General features: G+C 48.0%; 1 protein-coding gene across 1 annotated transcript in view; it reads right to left on the bottom strand.

Annotated features, from left to right (window-relative positions):
* DNAH7 (dynein axonemal heavy chain 7) overlaps positions 1-21,538 on the bottom strand; it is an 880,767-nt gene that overhangs the window by 516,732 nt on the left and 342,497 nt on the right. The window lies entirely within an intron of this gene.

The following is a 21,538-nucleotide window of genomic DNA, read 5'->3' as shown; positions in this document are numbered from 1 at the left end:
GGGCCTGGCCTGGGCCCAGGTCCTGCCCGTGGTACTGAGCATATCCAGAGTAGCCACTGGCCCAGTAGTGCTGGTCATTCACGGGTGGAAATGACCTGGTAAATGTGAGGATCCAGGATCTGCTTGCGGTCATGCAAGTGGTCCTAGATAAGTTCAGCAGCTTCTTTCCTAGATAAGTTCAGCAGCTTCTTTAGCAACGTAGTGGGGGTATGGTCCAGTAAATTACCGAGATTGAGTTGTACAGGGGCAAGGAACATAGCAGCTGTGGAAAGGTCAATGCGACACTTTAATATGCGGATCGCCAAATTTATAGCGTCAGGAAGAGGGATAGTGCTGGGGCACGAGATGCTGGAGTCAGAGGTCAGCCGTTTGGTGCTAGAGGATGGTTTTAGCCTTAATGATATAGGCCTAGACAATTTCCTGTCGGACAGTAAGGACGGGGTTGAGCGGGCCATAAGGGCCCTGTGTGGGGGTCGCATCTCAGGCTTGGGCCTTCGCCACTCCGTGGCCGGTGGAAGAGGGATTTGGTGAGAGCCAACCTGCCACGGACGGCAGTAGGCATCGGGCCTCCTCCCTCAGGTTTAAGGCGGATTTGTGCCTGTGGTTAAAGCTGTGGCCAAAATAACAAGCAACCCCCTTTTTATATCAACATTGAATGGTGTTACGTGGATACCTTCAATAAAGTACAAAAGAAAGATATTCCATGTGTGGTATCATTCATTGCGCGGTGGGGAGGGGGAACCGGTTGGTGGGTCTCGGCAGTCTGCAGGGCACTGCGGCCGATGCCGCTGCCCCTGACTGCTGAGCCCCTCGCTACGTCCCCCATGGTCACCTCTCCCTCCTTCCCATTGTGCAATGCCCCCCGCTGACCCCCCTTTCCTGCTGGGACCTCCTCCAGGGCATATAAGCAGCCTCCGGAGTCCCTCCTTCCTCTTACCACAATCTACCCTCAAGGTGAGCATCGCCCGCCCTCCCTCCCTTAAGAAGGTTCTGTTACAAGTTCGGAAGTCAAAGCCAGTGGAAGAGGGATTTGGAGAGCCAACCTGCCACGGACGGTCGTAGGCATTGGGCCTCCTCCCTCAGGTTTAAGGCGGTTTTGTGCCTATGGAAAAAGGTTATGGTTCAATTTCAAAGTCTCAGCGGGTGGAAGAGGGATTTGGTGAGAGCCAACCTGCCACGGACGGCCGTAGGCATCGGGCCTCCTCCCTCAGGTTTAAGGCGGATTTGTGCCTGTGGTTAAAGCTGTGGCCAAAATAACAAGCAACCCTCTTTTTATATCAACATTGAATGGTGTTACGTGGATACCTTCAATAAAGTACAAAAGAAAGATATTCCATGTGTGGTCTCATTCATTGCGCGGTGGGGAGGGGGAACCGGTTGGTGGGTCTCGGCAGTCAGACAGTCTAATAAATGAGCTGTGTTTTCGGGGGAGAAGGGGGGCGCAGGGTGTTGGCGCACCGCCATTTATTTGTATCTGCATTTTTAAGATGCAAAAACAAACTGCGGGCACAGGACGCTGATTGACCCCGGAAGTACCAGCGCTTGCACTTCCGGGGTCAGAGGTGTGCCAATGAGCTCCCTGCTATGTGCTGCGGCCGTACCCAGCGAGGGGCAGGGGGGCATGGTGTAGTGGGCCGCTGTATTTGCTGTCCCCGCCGTGCTCCTCTGCAGAGTGTACATGCCAGGCACACTAGCTGCAGCAGGTGGCAGCGCGCTGTGCTGTGCCAGCTCTGCTGTGTGCTGTGTGCTCGGCATGTACACACTGCAGACGAGCACAGCAGAGCCGGTGTCGGTGACCGCAGCTTCGTCCTTCTTATTCAAATGTATTTGCGTCTTTCAGACGTAAATACATTTGAACAGCGCGCCGGGACTGGGCCCCGCCCCCGACGTGCAGCAACGTGATGAGATCAGCACCTTGCTGACGTCATCACAGTGCTGCGGGCGCCACACAGGATACATCAGGCAGCGGTAAGCGCTCCATGGAGGAGCTGAAGAGACAGGTTTAATTAATGGGGATGAGTGGGGAGGGGCTGAGGACACATAACGGGGAATATTTGTGAAGGAACACAGCTTTGTGACAGGCAGAGGAGGAGCACTGTATTCCGAGGGAGGGGGAAGGCAGGAGTGTAATTTGTGTGTGTAGGGGGTGATGAGGGTTGCATTGTATTGTGTGTGGAGGGAGGGGTAATGGAGGGTGCATTGTATTGCGTGTGGGGGGAGGGTCAATGGAGGGTGCATTGTATTGTGTGTGTGGGGAGGGGTAATGGGGGGTGCATTGTATTGTGTGTGTGGGGAGAGGGATAATGGGGGGTGCATTGTATTGTGTGTGTGTGTGTGTGTGTGTAGGGGTGAGGGGGGTGCATTGTGTGTGTGTGAGTGTGTGTGTGTAGGGGTGATGGGGGGGTGCATTGTAGTGTGTGTGTGTGTGTGTGTGTGTGTAGGGGTGATGTGGGGTGTGTGTGTAGAGGGTGATGTGGGGTGCATTGTGTGTGTAGGGGGTGATGGGTGGGTGCATTGTGTGTGTGTGTGTGTAGGGGGTGATGGGGGTGCATTGTATTGTGTGTGTGTGTAGGGGTTGCATTGTATTGTGTGTGGGGGGAGGGGTAATGGGGGTGCACTGTATTGTGTGTGTGGGGGGAGGAGTAATGGAGGGTGCATTGTATTGTGTGTGTGGGGAGAGGGGTAATGGAGGGTGCATTCTAGTGTGTGTGTGTGTGTGTGTGTGTGTGTGTGTGTGTGTGTAGGGGGTGATGGGGGGTGCATTGTGTGTGTGTGTGTGTGTGTGTGTGTGTGTAGAGGGGGATGGGGGGGTGCATTGTGTGCGTGTGTGTCTGTCTGTGTATGTGTGTGTGTAGTGGGTGATGGGGGGTGCATTGTATTGTGTGTGTGTGTGTGTGTCTGTGTGTGTGTAGGGGGTGATGTGGGGTGCATTGTGTGTGTGTGTGTGTGTGTAGGGGGTGATGGGTGGGTGCATTGTGTGTGTGTGCGTGTGTGTGTGTGTGTGTGTGTATGGAGTAATGGGGGGTGCATTGTATTTGTGTGTGTCAGAGCTGTGGGTGTGGGTGTGTATGTGTGAGTCAGAGCTGTGTGTGTAAGAAGCAGTACTTTGTGTGTGTATATAAGAATTAGAGCAGTCTTTGTGGCCCCCCCAGAACTATATGGGTCCCCCAGAGCGCTATGTCACCCATCCCAGTAATGAGTACACCACCAGAGCTGTTTGCCACTCCAGTAACGTCTAAGCCCCCTGCCTCTCCTGTAATGTATATATTGTAGCCCCCAGCCCCTCCTGTGATGTATATACAGCAGTGCTGTCAGTGTGCAGTCATGTCTGTTAGTGACAGCCATCGTAAAACACAGCCACATGCCCTGAAGGAGCTGGACAGAAACAAGCGGGAGAGGTGAGTGAGGCTGCTGGCGACTTCCCCATATTAATACCTGTAAGGGCTCATGCGCACGTATCTGCTGAATATTCTGCAGCGATTTGACAGCACATGTGCGTGTTAAATCGCTGCAGAAACACTGCATAATGGATGCAGTTTTTCTGTACAGAAAAAGCCGATTTCATGCGCTCTGGCTGCTGCCCCCACCATAGACAGTGTGAGCTGCATCCATAGCGCACAGAATAATTGACATGCTCGTTTTATGAACGCACAGATTTGGGTCAACATTTTAGCACCCAAATCGCTGTGTTCATAAAAGCAACGTGTGCACGTATCATGCACAATCTACATAGATTGTGCAGGGGATACAGGACGCATGCATTTACACTGCAGTGCTATACGCAGCGTAAATGCATGAAATTACGCAACGTGCGTACGAGCCCTAATGCGTCTGTGTCTGCATGTATGTCAGTGTATATGACTGTGCATATATTTGTCTGATTATATGTATTTTTCTGAATTTGTCTTCAAATATGTATATGTACGTATGCTTGTATGTGCGTGTCTGTGTGTGGATGGGGTCCACTGAGGCTCTTTCACCCGGAGGCCACAAAACCTGGAGCCGGCCCTGGCTGCCTTAACATTGGTATCAATAAATAATATGTGAGTAAAGCGGGCTTTACACGCTACAATATATCTAACGATGTGTCGGCGGGTTCACGTCGTAAGTGACGCACATCCGGCATCGTTAGTGATATTGTAGTGTGTGACAGCTACGTACGACCCTGATTGTGCGTTAAAACGTTGATCGCATACACGTCATTCAATTTCTAAAAATTGAACGTCCGGTTGTTCAATGTTCCCAAGGCAGCACACATCGCTCCGTGCGACACCCCGGGAACGATGAACACAGCTTACCTGCGTCCCACCGGCAATGCGGAAGGAAAGAGGTGGGCGGGATGTTTATGTCCCGCTCATCTCCGCTTCTATTGGCCGGCCGCTGTGTGACGTCGCTGTGACGCCGAACGTCCCTCCCACTCCAGAAAGTGGTTGTTCGCCGCCCACATCGAGGTCGTTTGGAAGGTAAGTGTGATGGGGTTTAATCGTTTGTGTGACACGGGCAACAAATTGCCCGTTCCACCCATACGATGGGGGCGTGTGCGATGGCATACGAGATCGCATATGTAATTGAAACGTGTAAAGCAGGCTTAACTCTACTTTCTGTGTATATGTGACGGCTGTGAGTTATCCTGGACTGTATCTGTATTGTAGTACTATAAATCTGAATGTGCCAGAACAGGATAAGATAAATGTTCATTGGATTTATGTCTAAATGCCACAGTTCGCGCTCTACTGTTATGGCTAAAAATGTTAACGTTATGGGGCCCCCACCAGATTTTCTGCCCAGGGGCCCCCACCAACCTTAATCTGGCCCTGCAGGTAACTAGTTTCTTTATAGAGAAGTCATCTTGAAGCAGTCATCAAATTCCTTATTCAAAAATACCCCAATTTTTTATATATAAAAATAAACCTTTCATAGTTAAGCTAAAAATTCACCCATAGACAAACAACAACAATTAGTATCATAATTGGGTAGTCATATAAATGTCAACAGAGATATAATATAATATATATATAATATGTAGGATTTATTGCTAGGATCAATGAGTATGCCAAATTTCAGTAGGGATCCTAACCCCCTCAGATATGCTCCAGAGGACAGCAGAGCCCGATAAATAAATGCTTCGTGGGCTCAATATCCCTTCCAACTCGTGGACCGGCAGTACACCATGTTTCCACTGGATAGGGAATTTCAAAAAACGGTGCTGCCTAAGGGCTCATCTGCCTTCATAGATGGCTTTGTATCAAATATATGGTTGGGCAATGAGACTATACATTACTTATCAGGTATAATTTCTTAATTAACAACCTTTTTGATCTATACTTCCTTCCTTCTTTCCGTCTAACTTTTTCTAATTGATGAACTCCATATCATGTGATGGGTGAATTTGAGATTTAGACATCAGTTGGGGATTGGTGGAGGAAATGCTATCATACTAATATATGTCTGTATGTTTATATCTCTGTTGACATTTATATGACTACCCAATTATGATACTAATTGTTGTTTGTTTATGGGTGAATTTTTAGCTTAAATAATAAAGGTTTATTTTTATATATAAAAATTAGGGTATTTTTGAATAAGGAATTATATTTTGGACCCCTAATCAAAATCTAAGAATGAGAAAAAATTGAAGCAGTCATCACCAACAGAGGCATATCTAGAGGGTGGCTGGTGGGGCATGTTCCCCCGACGCAGCTGTCAGGGGAGCTGGGTATACTTAGTACGGCTGTCAAGCTGACAGCCCAATCTCAGAGAAAGTGCAGTGTGCAGGTGCCCACTAATCAATTGTCCTTGTATCTTTCAGATGCGAGGAGAATTAAAGCGGTGACCGTCAGCCCTGACTTCCAAGTTAGAATGACATCTGTACTGTAATCAGGTCAGCTGATCACACTGCTGACATCACTCTTCAACACTGTAGAAGCGGCAAACAATACTGGTGATAAGTGCTCCAATGGAGCTGAAGACACCAAAGAGGAACAGTAAGGGGTGAGGGGGGAGGTGTCTATGGACATAGAAAGGGGAAAGAGAATGTGAGGTGACAGGAAACATCTATGAACACAGCATTGTGGGAGAGAGGATGGGGAGGTGGAAGTATCTATGGACACAGTATTGTGGGAGAGAGGATGGGGGGAGAGAAGTATCTATGGACACACTATTCTAGAAGAGAGAATGGGGAGGAAGAAGCATCTTTGGACACAGTATTGTGAGAGAGAGGATGAGGAGGGGGAAGTATCTATGGACAGTATTGTCGGGGAGAGGATGCGGAGGGGGAAGTATCTATGGACAATATTGTGGAAGAGAGGATGGGCAGAGGGAAGTATCTATGGACACAGTATGGCGAAAGAGGGTGAGGGGTGATGTATATAGACATAGTATGGGGAGCAAGGATAAGACGTGATGTATACAGACATATTATGGGGAGCGATTGGGGGAATGTATAAATATTATGTGGAGTAAACAGGGGAAAGAAATTTTGAAGACACAGAATAAAGAGCAAGGGGGCAAATTGGAGGACATGGTATGGGAGCAAGTGGGCAGGATGGCTATGGACATAGTATGGGGAGCGAGGGGGAAATGTATATGAACAGAGTATGGGAAGTGAGGGGGGCTGAGTAGGGAGGTATGGAGGACACAGTATGGGATGACAAAAATGTGAGGGGGCACAAAATAGAGAACGGGTAGTGGCGGGTGGGGCGGTATGGAGAGGGGGTAGCTTGTGGGTACAGTATGAGGCCATAGCAAGGTGTGGGAGTGTAATGAGGTGACACAGGATAAAAGCTGGGCCGTATAAGGGGACACCGTGTGAGAGGACAGTGTGAAGGGTGGACTCAGTATGGAAAGGAGAGGGCAATGTGGAGGGCATGTACCATAAGAGGGGACAGTATGTTGGTCATATTTTGTGCAGAGAACACAGTGAAGGGCAATTATTTATTCTGAGGCAAAGCATAGGGCATATATCTTTATATAGGATTAGCTATAGTACCCGGGTGTTGCCTGGGATAGTAACTGTCCCCCTCCCAGTCTCTGTCTGTCTGTCTTTCTCTGTGTCTGTCTGTCTCTGTCTGTCTGTATCAGTCTCTCTGTCTGTCTTTGTATCAGTCTCTCTGTCTGTCTCTGTATTAGTCTCTATGTCTGTCTCTGTGTCTATCTCTCTCTATCTCTGTGTCTGTCTGTCTCTCTATCTCTGTGTCTGTCTGTGTCTGTCTGTCTGTCTGTCAGTCTGTTTCCCCATCTGTCTCATTACAGGTTTTTCTCGTTCCAGGTTTGTCTCGTTCCAGGTCTGTCTCTTTCCCCGTCTGTCTCGTTCCCAGTCTGTCTCGTTCCCCGCCTGTCTCATTCCCCGCCTGTCTCATTCCCCGCCTGTCTCATTCCCCGCCTGTCTCAGTCCCCGCCTGTCTCAGTCCCCGCCTGTCTCAGTCCCCGCCTGTCTCAGTCCCCGCCTGTCTCAGTCCCCGCCTGTCTCATTCCCCGTCTGTCTCATTCCCCGTCTGTCTCATTCCCCGTCTGTCTCATTCCCCCGTTTGTCTCGTTACCCGTCTGTCTTGTTCCAGGTCTGTCTCTTTCTCCAGCTGTCTCTTTATCCATCTGTCTCTTTATCCATCTGTCTCTTTATCCATCTGTCTCTGTCCCTTTCCCTGTCTCTTTACTTGTCTCTGTCTCTTTCCCTATCTCTTTACTTGTCTCTGTCTCTTTCCCTGTCTCTTTACTTGTCTCTGTCTCTTTCCCTGTCTGTCTCTTTCCCATTCTGTCTTTTTCTCCATCTGTCTCTTTCCCCATCTGTTTCTGTCTCTTTTCCTGTCTCTGTCTCTTTCCCTGTTTCTTTACTTGTCTCTGTCTCTTTCCCTGTCTCTGTCTCTTTTCCTGTCTGTCTCTTCCTGTCTCTCTGTCTGTCTCTTTCTCTGTCTGTCTCTCTGTCTGTCTCTTTCCCTATCTCTTTACTTGTCTGTCTTATTCCCTGTCTCTTTACTTTTCTCTGTCTCTTTCCCTGTCTCTCTCCTTGTCTCTGTCTCTTTCCCTGTCTGTCTCTTTCCCTGTCTCTTTCCCTGTCTGTCTCTTGGGCTGTCTCTTTCCCTGTATGTCTCTTGGGCTGTCTCTTTCCCGGTCTGTCTCTCTCTGTCTCTCTGTCTGTCTCATTCCCTGTCTGTCTCTCTGTTTGTCTCTTTTCCTGTCTGTCTTTCTCTTTCCCTGTCTGTTTCTGTCTCTGTCTCTCTTTCCCTGTCTGCCTGTCTCTTTCCCTGTCTGTATCTGTCTGCCTCTGTCTGTCTCTTTAACTGTCTGTCTCTTTCCCTGTCTGTCTCTGTCTGTCTCTTTCTGTCTCTCTCTATCTGTCTCCCCACTGACATCTTATTACCTCACACATAAACTTCTCATACTAACAATTTATTTTGTTCCTATAGCAACCACTCTCAGCTGTTATTAACCTATAGCTCGCAGCTCCATTGACTTTAATGGAGGCAAGTTTTTTGGAGAGTTACTGTAAAGCGCGGGGTCAAATTTTCCCTTCAAAACATAGTCTATAACATTCCCTTGGTGATATAGGGTGTCTGTGCAAAATTTCATGATTGTAAATGCGACGGTGCGAATTCCTTTAGCGGACATATATACACACACACACACACACACACACACACACATACTCAGCTTTATATATTAGACTAGCTGTAGTACCCGGGCGTTGCCCGGGACAGTAACTGTCTCTCTGTCTCCCTCCCAGTCTCTGTCTGTGTGTTGCTGTCTGTCTGTCTCTCTGTCTGTCTCTTTCCTTGTCTGACTGTTTCTATCTCTCTGATTCCAGGTCTGTCTCTTTCCAGGTCTGTCTCTTTGCCCGTCTGTCTCTTTACAGGGCTGTCTCTTGTCAGGGCTGTCTCTTGTCAGGGCTGTCTCTGTCCCGCTCTGTCTCTTTCCAGCTCTGTCTCTTTCCAGCTCTGTCTCTTTCCAGCTCTGTCTCTTTCCCAGTCTGTCTCTTTGCCCGTCTGTCTCTTTCCAGGTCTATCTCTTTCCAGGTCTGTCTCTTTGCCCGGCTGTCTCTTTGCCCGGCTGTCTCTTTGCCCGGCTGTCTCTTTGCCCGGCTGTCTCTTTCTCCGGCTGTCTCTTTCCCCGGCTGTCTCTCTATGTCTGTCTGTATTTTTCTGTCTCTCTCTATCCGTCTATCCTATCTTATACTAACAGTTTATTTTGTTCCTATAGCAACCACTGACCGTTGCTATTTATAGTCTACTATAGCTCCCAGCTTCATTCAGTTTAATGGCTGCAGGATTTTTGTAGAGTAACTGGAAAGCACAGGGTTACATTTTCCCGTCCATAGTCTATGACGTTCCCTGAGCCTCAGGCACCTGCCTATGTCTGTGCAAAATTTCATGATTGTACATGCGACGGTGCGGATTCCTTTAGCGGGCATACACACTGTTACGGGGGGCTGTCTGATAATAAAACCCAAAGGAATATCAGACATTCAGGGTCCACCGTGCAAAGACTCTGCTGCAGACTATGGCAGAGGATAAGGGGTATATAAGTGTGCCACTGTAAATAGCACAAGTGCAGACTGCAATACCTCTGTTAAACTCACAGAGGAATATAATTAGGAAATAAAGCAATTCCTCCCTTGCTTGGAGGGTGTGTGGTATGGTCTCTGTTAATGGTCACAGAGACAAAAGCAGTGAGTGTAAAATGGCACCTACCTAGGTCCGTTCCTCTAGCGGTGCCAGGAGACGGACAGCAGTGTAAGCCGCACAAAGCTCCTACCTGCGTTCGCTCCACTAGTGTGCGAGGACACGAACCACTAGATATGGCACCTGCCTAGGTCCGCTCCACTAGTGGTGCAAAAGAGACGGACAGCAGCATAAGCCGCACAAAGCTCCTACCTATGTTCGCTCCCCTAGTGTGCGAGGATACGAACAACTGCCAGACGCAGTATAAGGAACGTTAGCCTAGCGGCAACGTCCACCTACGAGTAGAATCACAAGGCCCAGCCAGACCATGTGCCTCAGGCACCTGCCTATGTCCGCTCCACTAAGATGTAAGGATACGGACCGCAGCCAAAGTTGTAAGGTATAAGAACGCTACCCTGCCGGTAGCGCTCACCTAGCATAGACAGAGAGATTCCTAGAGGGACGTGCACAGAGCGTCTACTCATGCAGGAACCAAGAGGACTGAGCGCCAGGCGGCGTGCGTCAGGGCCTTATATAGACTCTGTGCCTCATCCAAGATGGAGGACACCAGAGCCAATCCGCTGCCAGAATGACAGCAATGGCGTCACGCTGGCCTATCACCGAGCAAAGCGTCACAAGCACATGACCAGCGACCAATCGGCATAGAAGGTGTCAGAGACATGTGACCACGTGTCACAAGCATATGACCAGCGGCCAATCAGCTTAGAAGGTGTCAGAGACATGTGACCTCGTGTCAGCGATGATGTCACCCGGACATGTGCAATAGCTCCAAGATAGGACTTAGTCTCCAGCGGTTGCACATGTGCAGTAGCAAGAAATCCGAACATATTCTCCAGTGCTCGCACATGTGCAGTAGCAAGAAATCCGAACATAGTCTCCAGTGCCACAGCAACCGTAACAGTACCTCCCCCTCAAGGGCCCCCCTCCCAGCGACGCAGGCAATCGGCAACTAAGTCGGGAGCATGGACAGCCTCCTCAGGCTCCCAAGAGCGATGTTCCGGGCCGTAGCCCTCCCAATCTATCAAGAAGAACCTGCGCCCTCTAACCATCTTAGAAGCAACCATGGCTCGTACCTCATAGCTAGAGCGAGAGGAATCAGAAGCAGGAGAGTGCACTTCACGAGCGTGAGGTAAAATAGCCGGCTTTAGCAGTGAGACATGGAATTTGTCATGGATCCTAAGATGGATGGGTAACTTCAATTGGTAGACTACAGGATTTACTTGTCAAAGAACCTCATAAGGACCAAGGAAGCGAGGAGCAAATTTGACAGAGCTCACTCTAAGTTTCACGTGTTTTGCAGAGAGCCACACAAAGTCCCCCAGAGAAAAGACAGGAGCTGGGCGACGAAACCGATCGGACACCGTCTTCATACGGTCCTTAGCTGCTTGGATCGACTCTTGAGTCCGATCCCAAACCTCTCTGGCATTAGTTGCCCAGTCGGCCACAAGAGGAGGAGGTGCAGCAGCGGGAAACGGTACCGGTACCCTAGGGTGTTGCCCATTATTGAGTGCGAACGGTGTCTGCCCAGTGGCCTCAGCCAGCAAATTGTTAAGGGCAAATTCTGCCCAGGGTAGGAGGGAGGACCAGTTATCGTGGTTCTCAGCAACAAAGTGTCGAAGGTATATAATCATGGATTGATTGGTACGCTCAACCAAACCATTGGTCTCCGGATGGTATGCCGAAGAGAGATTCAACTCAATTTGCAGAAGGCTACAAAGATCTCGCCAGAAACGGGAAGCAAATTGCGGGCCTCTATCACAAATGATACGATCTGGCATCCCGTGAAGCCTAAAGACATGCTTGAGGAATAGTTTGGCTAGTACCCTGGAAGATGGGATTCTCGATAACGGTACGAGATGAACCATCCGGGAGAAATGGTCCATAATGACCCACACAAATCTATGTCCCTGTGAACATGGAAGATTACCCACAAAGTCCATGCCTACCACCTCCCATGGTCTATCTGGTACTGGTAAAGGATGCAAGAGCCCAGCCGCTCTCTGCCGTAACGGACGGTTGCGAGCACACGAGTAGCAGGAACCGACATATCTCTTGATGTGGCTGGCTAAGTGTGGCCACCAATACCACCTCTCGAGTAACTCTCGTGTCCATCTAATACCAAAATGCCCACCCACCTTTGAGGTGTGGGCCCACGACAGTATATCATTCTGTCGATCCGGCGGAACAAAGGTCTTGCCCGGTGGGATTTGGTCTAACGTCACAGGGGAGAGCGTATGAAAAACCCTGGAGGGAAGGATAAGACGAGGTTCGTCAATCTCTTCCTGGGTAGAAACCATAGAGCGAGACAGGGCGTCTGCCTTGTTATTCTTACTCCCAGACAGATAGTTGATGGAGAAGTGAAAGCGGGAGCAAAACAAGGACCAGCGGGCTTGGCGAGGATTCAGACGCTGAGCGGTTTGTAAGTACGTCAGATTCTTATGGTCTGTATAAACCTGGAAAGGATGTTTCGCTCCTTCTAGCAAGTGACGCCACTCCTCCAAGGCTAATCTCAGGGCGAGCAGTTGCCTACCCCCAATGGTATAGTTTCTCTCTGCCAGTGAAAAGGTTTTAGCAAAGAAGAAACACGGCCTTTTTCTACCTACACCGTTCTTTTGATACAAGACCACACCAGCACCCACTGAAGAGGCATCAACCTCCAAGAGGAAGGGCTTATTCTCATCGGGTCTTTGAAGAACGGGAGCAGTTGAAAAGTGTCTTTTTACTGCCTCAAAAGCCTGAGATGTCTCAGTAGACCAGGCTTTGGGATTAGCACCTTTCTTAGTCAAGGCCACCAAAGGGGCCACCAAAGTAGAGAAATGTGGTATGAACTGCCTGTAATAATTTATGAATCCTAAGAAGCATTGCACACCGCCTTCAAGGAATGAGGTTCGGACCATTCCAGGACAGTAGAGAGCTTCGCAGGATCCATAGCCAGACCCTCTTGAGAGATAATGTAACCCAAAAAAGGCAAGGATGACTGCTCGAATACACACTTTTCGAGTTTAGCAAACAATGAGTGCTCCCTTAAACGGGAAAGGACACGAACGATATCCTGACAATGAGTCTCCAGATCAGGAGAAAAAATCAGGATGTCGTCCAGATACACCACGACGGAGGATAACAGTAAATCCCTGAACACATCGTTTACGAAGTCCTGAAATACTGCGGGTGCATTACATAAACCAAAAGGCATGACGAGGTATTCATAGTGACCGTCTCGGGTGTTAAAAGCGGTCTTCCATTCATCACCCTCTCGAATTCGTACCAAGTTATACGCACCCCGCAGATCCAACTTCGTAAAAACCTGAGCTCCCCTCAGTCTGTCAAAGAGCTCCGAAATTAAAGGTAACGGGTATTTGTTCTTTATTGTGATTGCGTTGAGACCCCTGTAATCTATGCAGGGACGCAAATCACCCTCTTTCCTCCGAACAAAGAAAAACCCAGCTCCCGCGGGAGAGACAGACTTACGAATGAACCCCTTCTCTAAACTCTCTCTTATATAGGTTGACATGGCCTCCGACTCAGGTATTGACAGTGGGTAAACCCTGCCCTTAGGTGGAACTGAACCTGGGATAAGGTCTATGGCGCAGTCATACGGCCTATGGGGTGGAAGAACCTCAGCACCCTGTTTGGAGAACACGTCAGCGAAATCCAAATAGGGTTTAGGTATGGGAGAGAGATCAGATGATGCAACCGCAACGACCTTAGGTGGTAAGGGAAGACATCGGGACTGACATTTCGAACCCCAACTAATAATGCTGTCGGACTCCCAGTCAATTAGAGGAGCATGGGTCCGAAGCTATGGGAGACCCAGAAGAACGTCGTCTATACCCTCAGGCAAAACAAGAAAAGAAATCTCCTCTATGTGAGCCTGAGACAGGGAAAGGCGCAAGGGAACTGTCCTCAATGTAATGGAGTCAGACAACATAGTCCCATTAACAACACGGACAGGAATAGGCGCCTCTAACATGATAGAGGGAATATTGTGTCTCTTTACAAATCCTGAGGACACAAAAGTCCCGTCAGCTCCGGAATCCACAAAAGCCATAATAGGCCATGTATTCTCAGAGAATGAGAGCTGACCTGGGATACTACACTTAGAGGGTGCAGAAGACGTCTCTAGTAACCCCCCTCTAATGGTTACTAGGCCTGGGAGTTTCCCTGACGGCTAGGACACTTGTTGGCATAGTGCCCAGCCTGACGACATACGTAACATATAGGAGGACCAGACCTGCGTAGTCTGGAGGACGTATGACCTAACTCCATAGGAGTGGGAGATGTCTCAGATGCTGAGGAAGATGGTAGTGGACCCTCAACAACTGGAATAGCCCGATACTTAGGGCGTGAGGAAGAGACCTCGAGTCTACGCTCCTTATGGCGTACGTCGATCCTTGTTGCTACAGTAATTAAGTCCTCCAGAGAAGCAGGGACCTCACGAGTAGCAAGGGCATCCTTGACAAAGCCTGCCAACCCTCTCCAGAAGATAGGAATCAACACCTTTTCTAGCCAATCTAGTTCTGCCACCAGAGTTCTAAAAGCAATGGCATAAGAACTAGTGGATAACGAACCCTGAGATAGATCTAACAGTCTCAGGGCCGCATCATGGGTAACCTGCGGACCCATGAATACCGCTTTAAGAGCTTCAAGAAAGTCTTGATGTCTCAGAGTAACCACATCAGAGCGCTCCCATAGGGGAATCGCCCATTCTAAGGCTTTGTCCTGAAGTAAGGATATGATAAAGCCTACTCTGGACCTCTCCGTAGAGAAGCGAGAAGAGTTGACCTCTAGGTGTATCTGACACTGACTAATGAAACCACGACATGATCTGGCATCGCCAGAATACCTGTTTGGCAGAGCAAGTCGAGGAGCATGTGCAGATGTCACCATGGTCTGAGGTTTATCCTCAATAGTCTTGAGCCGCGACTCAAGTACTTGTATGTAACGGTGTAACTGCTGATATTCTGCCATAACTGCCAGACCCTTGGCTCAGTCCTAATGTTACGGGGGGCTGTCTGATAATAAAACCCAATGGAATATCAGACATTCAGGGTCCACCGTGCAAAGACTCTGCTGCAGACTATGGCAGAGGATAAGGGGTATACAAGTGCGCCATTGTAAATAGTAATAGCACAAGTGCAGACTGCAATACCTCTGTTAAACTCACAGAGGAATATAATTAGGAAATAAAGCAATTCCTCCCTTGCTTGGAGGGTGTGTCGTATGGTCTCTGTTAATGGTCACAGAGACAAAAGCAGTGAGTGTGAAATGGCACCTACCTAGGTCCGTTCCTCTAGTGGTGCAGGAGACGGACAGCAGCGTAAGCCGCACAAAGCTCCTACCTGTGTTCGCTCCACTAGTGTGCGAGGGCACGAACCACTAGATATGGCACCTGCCTAGGTCTGCTCCACTAGTGGTGCAAAAGAGACGGACAGCAGCATAAGCCGCACAAAGCTCCTACCTATGTTCGCTCCCTTAGTGTGCGAGGATACGAACAACTGCCAGACGCAGTATAAGGAACGTTACCCTAGCGGCAACGTCCACCTACGAGTAGAATCACAAGGCCCAGCCGGACCATGTGCCTCAGGCATCTGCCTATGTCCGCTCCACTAAGATGTAAGGATACGGACCGCAGCCAAAGCTGTAAGGTATAAGAACGCTACCCTGCTGGTAGCGCTCACCTAGCATAGACAGAGAGATGCCTAGAGGGACGTGCACAGAGCGTCTACTCTCATGCATGAACCAAGAGGACTGAGCGCCGGGCGGCATGCGTCAGGGTCTTATATAGACTCTGTGCCTCATCCAAGATGGAGGACACCAGAGCCAATCCGCTGCCAGAACGACAGCAATGGCGTCACGCTGGCCTATCACCGAGCAAAGCGTCACAAGCACATGACCAGCGACCAATCGGCATAGAAGGTGTCAGAGACATGTGACCACGTGTCACAAGCATATGACCAGCGGCCAATCAGCTTAGAAGGTGTCAGAGACATGTGACCTCGTGTCAGCGATGATGTCACCCGCACATGTGCAATGGCTGCAAGATAGGACTTAGTCTCCAGCGCTTGCACATGTGCAGTAGCAAGAAATCCGAACATAGTCTCCAGTGCTCGCACATATGCAGTAGCAAGAAATCCGAACATAGTCTCCAGTGCCACAGCAACCGTAACACACACATACCCACATACACACATACACACACACATACACAAATACACTGAGCTTTATATATTAGATTATTCTAATCATTCTGCTATTTTTAAGGGCATCGTGTCAGAATGTGCTGCAGAAGACTGGAGAAGATGGAAGTTTGCAGAGGCGAGCTGTGTATGTGAAAAGTCATCATAGTGTCAGGACAAGATGAAGAAAAGAAAGAAACGACTCTGATAGAGACAACGTCATCTATAAGGTACCTGAATGTAAATGTTTATTTGTTATATTGATTAATTCTCATCATTGAGCCTCGGTCCCTCTTATGCTATATGCTAATAACCCTCAGCTCCCGCTCTGCTGTGAGCATAAGCCGAGTGTCATGCAACTTGCGATTGGATCACAGTTACCGTGAAGAGGAAGGGAGCACTTTCTCTCTCTTCTCTGCAGCCTGTCTCGGCGTACAATGCATTGCACTCTGCTGCCATCCGAGAGCAGTGCAATATTTTACACTCTCTCATATACTTGTATGGGTGTGTGTGAGCCGAGACTCGCTGCCAAAAGCAGCATGTGGTTATTCTTTTCTCATGCCAATATGGCATAAGAAATCAATCGCAGATAGGCACTGCCCTATAGTTTTACACTAGTGCGAGCACAATCTAATGTTTTATCGGATTGCACTCATCCGTGCAAAACGCAAATGGAATCAAGGCCTTACTGTGCTTCCTCTATGGTCTGCAATCTGATGATGACTGATAACTCCCAAGTATCTCCTTACGACTGTTAAAGTGAATCTGTCACCAGGTTTTTGCTCCCTCACCTGAGAGCAGCATAATGTATAGACAGAGACCCTGATTACCATGATGTGTCACTTACTGAGCAGTTTGCTGTCATTTTCATAACATCAATGTTTTCTTTGCTGCAGATATAGCAGTTATACAGTCTCATGAATATGCTGGACTACCTGACTGCAGGCCAAGTAGTCCTCTATTGATAATCTAATGCTGATTAAACAACAATTTTGTCAAAACTACACTAAGCAGTCCAGTAAGTGACACATCACTGGAATCAGGATCTGTGTCCCTAACTTATGCTGCTCTCAGATTACGGGCCAAAAACCTGGTGAGAGATTCCCTTTAAAGATGTACTGAAAGTTGTAGGTTCATGTAATACAGATGTACAGTATATGGGTCTGATCTGACATTACAATTGATATACCATGTACTGCTTGTTGTTCTGATGATGTATTTCTGTATTAATGCCGTGTTACTTTCTGAACTGATGGGGATATATGGATGTATTTCTGTACTGCCAGTGGTTCTGAAGATGAATTTCTTTACTGCTTGTGGTTTTGGTGATGAATTTCTGTATTTCTGGTGGTTCTGATTATGAATTTCTATACTGCTGGTGGTTGTGATGCAGGGTTTCTGTACTGATGGGGGTTCTAATTTTGTATTTCTGTACCTCTGGTGGTTCTGGTGCTCTTATTAGTTCTGATCTAGTACACAAGTAACAATTCATAAATTGTAAGATTATTTTAACATTGATGACTTATCTTTAGAATACGTCATCAATGTCTGATCTCCCGGAGTCCGATCTCCCGCAGATCAGCTGCTTTTGGTACAGGTGGCCGGAAATGCTTATTTCCAGATCGGCTCCATCTTTTCATTGTGTCCGTGACCGGGTACTGCATATCCTCCTCTTTGATTTTAATTGGAGGCTTCTGCCACTATTAGAAGATGGAGCAGATCTGGAACTGCACACTTCCTGGTGCCTCCGGCACCTAGAACAGGCGATTGATGGGAGTGCCAGGTGCTGGACCCTAGTGGATCAGATATTGGTGACCTATCATAAGGATAGGCCATCAATGTTAAAGTCGTGGACAATCTCTTTAATAAAGTATTGTGCTGCCTGACAAATTAAGGAATACTATGTTTTTGTTTATGTTATTAGGAGCATTAAAGGGGTTGTCTAAGTTTGTAATGAGTCAGTCTGTGTCATGCTCTGACTTCAGACATCTGAATTCTCACAGTGCGCACACTGCAACTGTTAGGATTCTCTGGTGCCAGTAATGAGAGTGGGAGGTTACGAAACCGCAGGTATATGATTTACATACATGTGGTCACGTGCCAACTAGATATGCATAGCTTCACTCAATGAAAATTGAGTGCTCCCGGACACGTCAAATCAGAATGTGGCCAAAAATATACAAATCTCAGACATGTACTCACATGACCGTCCACTCTTGCCACTGGAACTGGAGAATCCTACAAGTTTACAGTACGCTGAGAAAATTCAGAAGCCTGCAATCACCTTCAGTCACTGCAGACTTTTATCTCAAACCTGGAAAAGCCCTTTAACCCTAGAATGCATACCTGGGGCCTCGCAGGCACTGCTAGGTCACTTGTTTTCTATGGTAGATTTCTATGGTTGCGCGTTCTAGGGTTAAATATAAAAATGATCACTGTCAGGTTTCAGCTCTGCTTGCTGGTTCCAGCAGTCATCACATGGCTGGTCCACTCATATGTGATTTTCATACTTGCATGTGACAACTGGCTTTTCTTCCTACATTTCTCATTGAACATTGAGAGAATTATTAAGAGCAGCTCATCATCACGTGACTGAAAGTGTGCAAATCACATATGAATGATTGGTCACATGACGACCTCCCAAACTGTTGGGTGGTGCTGGGGCAAACTGAATTTTTGCCTGGGTGCTGGAGAGCCTAGATACACCTCTGCCAACAAATGCTTTTGTACGAAGTATTAAATACATTTCAGTAAGCATGTTCAATACTTTTCCCCTGTGTCATTTCATAATTACACATCACTACATTTATGGACTTCTCACCCATAGAAGTTATATAATATTGCCCTCCATGAGGACCTTTATTCAGTTTGTTATATGCAGTCAGGCTCGGCAGGCCCGCCGGGGTACCACCCTCAGTAGGCCCCTGTGCTTTACATAGTGCGGGGCAGTGTATAGCGCCGTGGTGCTACTGGTTTTTCGGGGCCGATGTTATGTGCGGGCAGAGTGGGCAGGGCCCCCACGCTCTGATGGGCCCCCGCTCCCACGCTCTGAGGGCCCCCAGCCTTTCCATCACAAACTGCAGCGATAGCACAAGTTCCGTGTTATCGCTGCAGTCTGTGCAGCTGCAGAAGGACCTGCGGTGACATCACAGTCATGTGATTTCACCGTACGTCCTGCACTGCGATAGTCCCAGACCTGTCCTGGAGACCGCGCTGCTATTCAAATGTACGCGCATCCTTCAGACGCGCGTACATGTGAACAGTGCGGCCGGTGACAGGACTGAGGCGGAGGAGCTGCTCAGCCCCGTACCGACACAGCGGCCGCCATCACACTGCCGCCGGAACAGCAGAGGAGTGGGCGCGCAGGGCCGAAGAAAAAAAAAAATGTATATCTTCTCACCTGTTCTCCTCGTTCCCGCGCTGCCTCCAGCTGCTTTCCAGACTGCAGGACACAGCTCCGGCTGTGTTCTCCCAGGCAAGTCCGATGCCTGCAGGAGCTGCCGGTAATCAGCTGATGAAGTCTCCTGACGCATCAGCTGATCGTAAGTCTCGTGGTGACGCCGGCTTAAACGATCAGCTGATGCCGTCAGGAGACTTCAGATGATGACCGGCAGCTCCTGCAGCGATCGGACGTTTGTAGGTTTTTTCTTTTTTTTTTTTGCACTGATGCATCAACTGATATAAATATATATAACATATAACTGATATTAGCTGCTGTGTGATGTGCTTCAGCCCCTTGAACCTGACACAGCATCTGATCGCTTTGTCTTCCAGCAAACCGATCAGATGATATTGGATCTGGATTGGACGGTGCGGGACCCTTGACCCAGGATTACTGCGGAGGGGGGTTCTTTATTTCAATAAAGATGGAGTCACTAATTGTGTTGTGTTTTATTTCTAATAAAAATATTTTCTGTGTGTTGTGTTTTTTTTGTTTTTTTTTATCTTTACTAGAAATTCATGGTGGCCATGTCTAATATTGGCGTGACACCATGAATTTCGGGCTTAGGGCCAGCTGATAATATACAGCTAGCCCTAACCCATTATTACCCAGCGAGCCACCCGTCATCAGGGCAGCTGGAAGAGTTGGATACAGCGCCAGAAGATGGCGCTTCTATGAAAGCGCCATTTTCTGGGGCGGCTGCGGACTGCAATTCGCAGCAGGGGTGCCCAGAAAGCTTGGGCACTCTGCACTACGGATTCCAATCCCCAGCTGCCTAGTTGTACCTGGCTGGACTCAAAAATTGGGCGAAGCCCATGTCATTTTTTTTTTTAATTTCATGAAATTCATGAAATAAAAAAAAAAAAAAAAAAAAGGGCTTCCCTAAATTTTTGGTTCCCAGCCTGGTACAAATAGGCAACTGGAGGTTGGGGGCAGCCCGTAGCTGCCTGCTGTACCTGGCTAGCATACAAAAATATGGCGAAGCCCACGTCATTTTTTTGGGGGGGGGCAAAAAACTCCTGCATACAGTCCTGGATGCAGCATGCTGAGACTTGTAGTTCTGCAGCTGCTGTCTGCTCTCCTGCATACACTAGTGAATGGAGCATGCTGAGCCTTGTAGTTCTGCTCCCTCTGCCTCTCCCTCCAGCATACAGTCCTGGATGGAGCATGCTGAGCCTTGTAGTTTTGCAGCTGTCTGTTCTCCTGCATACACTAATGGAGAATGATGAACATATTGAAGAAGGAAATGACATCAGACCTTTTTTTTTCCAACAATCTTTAATGGCATTGTTCACTGATAAAAAAACGCAATGAGCAAAAACGCATGTGTTCTTTGCAGCTTTTTTTGTGTTTTTTGCCTCAAAAAACCCCACAAAAACGCAGCGTCAAAAAACGCAGTCTGTGAACTTAGCCTAACGTGTGTGTGTGAACAACAGCGTAATAGGGGTCAGGAAGGGGACAGGAATGAGGATTTTACTAAAGGATGGGGAGCCCATTCATACAGTGCACAAGGATGGGGGGGACCATTGCTACACTGCACAAGGATGGGGGTGACCATTTCTACACTGCACATGGATGGGGGGACCATTGCTACATGGCACAGGGATGGGGGGGCCCGTTACCTATATACAGATCTCCTGTTTATAAAGTCATCTGTGATCACTGTATTACCTGTACACTGACACTATATACAGAGCTCCTGTGTATAATGGCACTGATGGTAATCTTAATGTTATTAGTATTGTGGTTTTTATTCATGATCATTTAATGTAATATTCGTCATTGTGTAGTAGTAATATGTGGTCTTCTCATCATTTGGTGGTATTTGTCTCTTGTATGTAGTATTATTTGGTAGTCTGGTCATAGTGTCGTGGTATTTCTCCCTTGTATGTGGTAATATTTGATTACTATGTGGTCTAATTATGGTGTGGCGGCATTACTGTCTTGTGGTTATGTTTGATCACTATGTATTGGTAATATGTTATCTGGTCATGGTGTGGCGGTATTACTCTCTTGTATGTGATTGTATCCGGTCACTATGTGGTGGTAATATGTTGTCTGGTCACGGTGTGGCGGTATTTCCCCCTTCTATGTGGTGGTCTTGGTATCGTGGATTGCGTTCTGTCTGGAGGTCACTTTTTCTCTCTATCAATATCGGGAAGAGTCTTTATTTCCAATAGTTTAAATATTTGAATGTTTAACCCCTCGCTGTCCTATGATTATTACACTGCAACAACTATGTACTT

This window comes from Anomaloglossus baeobatrachus, chromosome 7 (assembly GCF_048569485.1).
Source record: "Anomaloglossus baeobatrachus isolate aAnoBae1 chromosome 7, aAnoBae1.hap1, whole genome shotgun sequence".
In the NCBI taxonomy this organism is placed as follows: domain Eukaryota; kingdom Metazoa; phylum Chordata; class Amphibia; order Anura; family Aromobatidae; genus Anomaloglossus; species Anomaloglossus baeobatrachus.
Note: the sequence above shows the minus strand (reverse complement) of the source record. Positions and strands in the feature narration are given on the sequence as shown.